Here is a 6,041-nt window from a genome sequence, read left to right as displayed (position 1 = left end):
GGTGATATTGAGGCCTTGGAAAGGGTACAGAGGAGAGACATTAGACTAATTCCCAGTATAAGACATCTTCGTTATCAAGTTAGACTAAAAGAGTTGGGATCCCACATCTGAGAGAAACCTAGACTGAGGGGTGATCTGATTGAGGTTTATAAGATGATGAAGGGTCCAATTTAGCGTGGGAGATGAGTCATAATTGTAGATTGTAAAAGGCCAGATGGCACCTGAATCACATTAAATTTCATTTTGTTGGATTTGGCTACTGCATCAGGATGGCTGAGTGGTTAAGGTGTTGGACTTAAAATCCAGTAGACATGTGTCTGCCTGGGTTTAAGTCCCACTCCTGGTATCTATGCCTTCTAAATGTTGTTTGCTCCCACTTTTGCCTTGCACCATCATCTCTTCTGTCATTTAATCACTCCTGCCTTCCAACCAAACACAGCTTCCTATTATTTGATCTGCCCCGCACCTTTCCTTGCCTCTGCATTTGCTTATAAACTGGTAAATCTTGAACTTAATCTCCTCTGTACCCTCACAATGACCTTCTCATCCTTCCTGAATTGTGGTTCCTCACAGGATCCGCTGCCTCTCCAACTCCCCTCCAGGTAATTGAAGGCCCCGCGCCTGGGTCTCACTTGATAGGCTCGCCGGTAGTTGGTTCCTCAGAGGTCCACCACCGCTCCAGACTCCCTCCAGGAAGGGCTTGCCATAATCCTCCAATCTTCCCTGGATAAGGGGATTGGAGAGTGGCAAATAACACCCTGATTCAAGAAAGGGTGTAAGGACAGTCCAAGCGACTCCATGCCCGTTAATTTCACATCAGTGTTGGATAAGGATTCAGAAATGATAATCAGGGAAAATATCAATGGACACTTAGAGTGGTTTGAGTTAATTAAGGATAACCAGCATGGATTTGTAAAAGGCAGATCATGCTTGACTAATCTAATTGAATTTTTTGATGAAATAACAGAGAAGGTTGATGAAGGAAATGCAGTGGATGTTGTTTATTTATTTTATTTAGAGATACAGCACTGAAACAGGCCATTTGGCCCACCGAGTCTGTGCCGACCATCAACCACCCATTTACACTAATCCTACATTAATCCCATATTCCTACCACATCCCCACCTTCCCTCAATTCCCCTACCACCTACCTATACTAGGGGCAATTTATAATGGCCAATTTACCTATCAACCTGCAAGTCTTTGGCTGTGGGAGGAAACCAGGGCACCCGGCGAAAACCCACGCGGTCACAGGGAGAACTTGCAAAGTCCGCACAGGCAGTACCCAGAATTGAACCCAGGTCGCTGGAGCTCTGAGGCTGCGGTGCTAACCACTGCGCCATTGGATTTGAAGAAAGCCTTTGATAAGGCACCACATAAAAGGCTGGTTAACAAAATTGAGGCTCATGGAATAGGAGGGTCAGTGTCCAATTGGAAAGAAAATAGGCTTCAGGGCCGAAAACAGTGAGTTGTCGCAGATGGTTGCTTTTTGAATTGGGGAATGTGCTGGGATCAATGCTTTTCTTGCTATGTATAAAATATGTGGATCTTGGAATATAGAGTAGAATCTCAAAATTTGCCGATGACACCAAACTTGGAGGTGAGGCAAACAGTGAGGATGATATGAACTGTTTGCAACAGGACATAGATAGGCCAGCAGAATGGGCAGAGAGGTGACAGATGGAATTTAATACTGTTATGTATGAGTTGATGCATTTTGACAGAAGGAATAGGGAGAGGCAATGTATACCTAATGGCACAGTTCTAAAGAGTGTGCAGGGTCAGAGGGACCTGGGGGTACATGTGCATAGATCTTTGAAGGTGACAGGACATATTGAGAGAGTGGTTGGTAAAGCATATGGGATCTTATGCTTGATAAATAAAGGCAGTGAGTACAAAAGCAGGGAAGGTATGCTAAACCTTTATATAGCTCTGGTTAGGGGCCAAATGGATTACTGCATGCAGTTCTGGTCACTGCACTTTCGGAAGTATGTGAGGGTCCTTGAGAGTGTGCAGAGGAGATTTACCACAATGGTTCCAGGGCTGGAGGATTTTAGTTACAGTTAGAACTTGGAAAAGCTGGGTGGAGATTTAATAGAAGTGTACAAGGTTATGACAGTCAGTAGATAAGTTAGACAAGGAAAACCTGTTCCCATTAACAAATGGTACAAGGGCTAGGGGACACAGATTGAAAGTTTTGGGCAGAAGAGGCAGGGGAAATATGAGGAAGCACTTTTTTACACAGTGGGAAGTAATGACCTGGAACTCGCTGCCCACAAGCGTGGTGACAGCGAAGATGATCAATGACTTCACGAGGAAGTTGGATGGCCACCTGACAGAAATAGACTTGCAAGGTTACAGGGATCGAGCCGGGGAGTTGGACTGACTGCATTGCTCCATAGAGAGCTGGTATGGACTCAATGGACCGAATGGCCTCCGTCAGTGTCATAAATAAATGACTCTAAGACTCTGAAATGAATTTTAAACCGATGATTGTTGTGTTGGTTATTGAATTAATTCATGAGAAGTCTGAATAATTTAATATGATTTGCAGCATCACGGAGAGAGCATTGGGATTTTGGAAACTGACAAATTGGAACTCCAGTCAGTGCTGGTTTAGGTAAAGGATGTAAGAAGAAGTGAAGCAGGTAAAACCTTTTGAGTTAATTACCAAATGATTCACTTGTCTCTGGTAACCAACCTTGCTTTCAAGAAGCTACTTTTTTTTTCCAAAATATACTTTATTGATAAAAATCTCAAAAAATTACATTCCCAAACAGTTTAAACCAGCAAAAAGTCAAAAAATACAAACAGTGCAAAGGTGATCAGTTTCCTTCTATACAATTATGAGTTGCCTCACAACCTTTCCATTTCATTGTCATGCCATATACATTTTTACATTTACAGCACACAAAATTTTCCCAATACAGTTCGAGGGGTTTTCCAAGGATCCAGCCCCTCAGTTCAGCTTGGTGGGGGGACCTTACACTGAGGTCTTTCCCCATTGAGCCTTTGCTGCGGCTGCCCCAAGCTTTAGTGCATCCCTCAGCACGTAGTCCTGGACCTTGGAATGTGCCAGTCTGCAACATTCGGTGGTGGACAACTCTTTGCGCTGGAAGACCAGCAAGTTTCGGGCAGACCAAAGGGCGTCTTTCACCGAATTGAAGCTACTGCTCTCTGCAATCACTTCATTGCTTTAAACAGTTTTTCAACAAAAACTGGTCTCATTTCTTTTCCCTATTTCCATATCAGGGTAACTTGTGGAGGGTTCAACATGTTTGTGTGAAATGATCATCTGTCAAATTAGAAGGCCCAAACTGTAAAGTGCTGTAATTTTTCACTTCACTTGCAGTGTTGTGGGGTTTTGTTGGAGAGAACAACGCTATTAGAAAATGTAACATCCGTGTAAGGCAGTACCAGAACAAACTGTTCTGCCTGAATGAATTTTCTAGATCCTGGTATCCATAGAAACCTGACACCAGGGTGTGTCCTGTTGTAAAGCATAAAAATAAATCAGTTGGTGAGGAACATGCAGCACCTGTTTATAGATGGATGTAGAAGGTAGTTTCCAATATGCAGGATTGGACTAAATTGCACCTGTGATTCTGTAAGCTTGTTGGTCCGTGGATTTGAAGTTGGGCCTTATGGCTGCATACCTGCTGTACCTTCCATAATGGATGAACCCACATATAGAAGGCAGTAAGCACAATATCACTACAGTAACCAATACATGCTGTTAAACTGATTGGCCTGAAGGCAGGCAGGAAATATGGCTGCCTTCTTCCTGCAAGTCCAATCTTTTTACATAGATTTACATAGATTCACAGCACAGAAACAGGCCATTCAACCACAACTGGTCTGTGTCAGTGTTAATGCCTCACACAGCCTCCTCCCATCCGTCTTGTTCTAATGCCATTAACATATCCTTCTATTCCTTTCTCAATCCTGCTTATCTAGATTCCCTTTAAATGCCTCTGTTCTATTTTAAGACAGGCATTAACTCATTTTAAATAAATTCATTTCAAATAAACAGGTTAAAGTCATTAAAATAGCAGAAGGAGGAGCTGACAGAAGCCTGTTAACTGCTGGTACAATTATACAACAGATATTTGATCCTCGGATAAAGAAGCGTGTTTCCAGGAATTCCCTGTTTTATTGATTTGTGAGTGTTCGACACCAGGAGAACTAAAAATACACAATCTGCAACATCCACGGGAGGCACAATCCCGACAGTTACTCTGAGATCACTCCTGCTGTGGAACTCCACCACTGACCCCGCATTACATTGAGTACATAGAGTTACATCAAATCGACAGCAGTGGTTCTCAAAGTGTTTTGGTTGAAGGACCCCTTTTTAAATGGATTAGTAATCATGGACCCCTCCCCATCTAAATTATACTATAACCTCCTTTCACATTTACATTTCTGAATGTAAAATTCATCAGTGACCTGTTAAAGGGAGTTACAGGAAAGTTTACCAGGACTGTCCAGTATAGTGTACACTGATGTGATTGATGATGTGAAAACTTTTATCCTCCCTTCAGCTGAAAGGTAACTCGACAGGTTCAGCAACCTGCCTGTTGAATACTTCACCACATGACACTTGGAGTTTGCGTACTGGGGATCTACACATAGCTTGATGCAGCCGCACACGAAGGTGGTCATCAGGATGAGGGCCACGTTGGGTACATTTTTCCCGCCCTTGTCCAGAGATTTGAACATCGTGTCCCTCCGGACCCGGTCCATTTTAGATCCCCAGACGAAGCGGAAAATGGCTCGGGTGACTGCCACGGCGCAGGAGTGGGGTATGGGCCAGACCTGCGCCACGTAGAGCAACAACGTGAGCGCCTCGCACCTGATGACCAGGTTCTTACCCACAATGGAGAGAGATCGCTGCCCCCACATGCCCAACTTTTGTCGTACCTTGGCTACTCGCTCCTCCCAGGTTTTGGTGCACGCCCCGGCACTTCCGAACCATTTCCCCAGCACCTTCAGGTAATCTGACCTGACGGTGAAGGGGACAAAGGATCGGTCAGCCCAGTTGCCAAAGAACATGGCCTCGCTCTTGCCGTGGTTAACTTTGGCTCCCGAGGCCAGTTCGAACTGGTCGCAGATGCTCATCAGTCTGCGCACGGACAGCGGATCCGAGCAGAAGACGGCGACGTCATCCATGTACAGGGAGGTTTTGACCTGAGTGCCTCCGCTGCCTGGGATTGTCACCCCTCTTATGCTCGCATCCTTCCTAATAAACTCAGCAAAGGGTTCAATACAGCAAACAAACAAGACCTACGTGCTGAGGTTCTATCTGTCCCCGGTGTTGCGAAGGATGGGCCTGGTCACATTGCCGCGGAACGCTCCGTGCAGTTGGGCGGCGCCGTACCACCTATCCTTCGTGGAGCAGTTTCTGCGGAAAAACACCTTTGACCACCGGTCCATCAGGCAGTGGTCTGCACGGAATGTCCTCAAGGCCCTACGGGAAAAGGAAACGGTGGATCCTGTCGGATGGTTCCCCGAGCAGACCGTCAAAGTCATTTGGCGGAATGCCTCATCACCAGAACTTTCAAACAAGCACCAAGACGTAGCTTGGCTGGTGGTGAGAAGGGCCCTCCCCGTCAGATCCTTCATGCACACCCGAAGTCTCGCCCCCTCCGCACAGTGCCCCCGCGTTGGCTGTGGTGGGGAAGAGACGGTCGCCCACCTCCTCCTGGAATGTGCCTTTGCAAAGCAGGTGTGGAAAGAGATGCAGTGGTTTTTGTCAAGGTTCATCCCAAGCAGCTCTGTAACACAGGAGTCTGTGCTCTACGGGCTGTTCCCAGGGACGCACACCGAGACAAACATCAACTGCTGCTGGAGGGCTATCAATTCGGTGAAAGACGCCCTTTGGTCTGCCCGAAACTTGCTGGTCTTCCAGCGCAAAGAGTTGTCCACCACCGAATGTTGCAGACTGGCACATTCCAAGGTCCAGGACTACGTGCTGAGGGACGCACTAAAGCTTGGGGCAGCCGCAGCAAAGGCTCAATGGGGAAAGACCACAGTGTAAG

At 46.1% G+C, this 6,041-nt stretch overlaps 1 non-coding gene across 1 annotated transcript; it reads left to right on the top strand.

Annotated features, from left to right (window-relative positions):
* The first annotated feature begins 263 nt into the window (after positions 1-263).
* trnal-uaa (transfer RNA leucine (anticodon UAA)) lies at positions 264-346 on the top strand. Its single transcript has one exon. It is a non-coding gene; the product is annotated as a tRNA-Leu (tRNA).
* Positions 347-6,041: the final 5,695 nt, after the last annotated feature.

The sequence above is a fragment of the Heterodontus francisci genome, chromosome 35 (genome assembly GCF_036365525.1).
Source record: "Heterodontus francisci isolate sHetFra1 chromosome 35, sHetFra1.hap1, whole genome shotgun sequence".
Classification (NCBI taxonomy): Eukaryota; Metazoa; Chordata; class Chondrichthyes; order Heterodontiformes; family Heterodontidae; genus Heterodontus; species Heterodontus francisci.
Note: the sequence above shows the minus strand (reverse complement) of the source record. Positions and strands in the feature narration are given on the sequence as shown.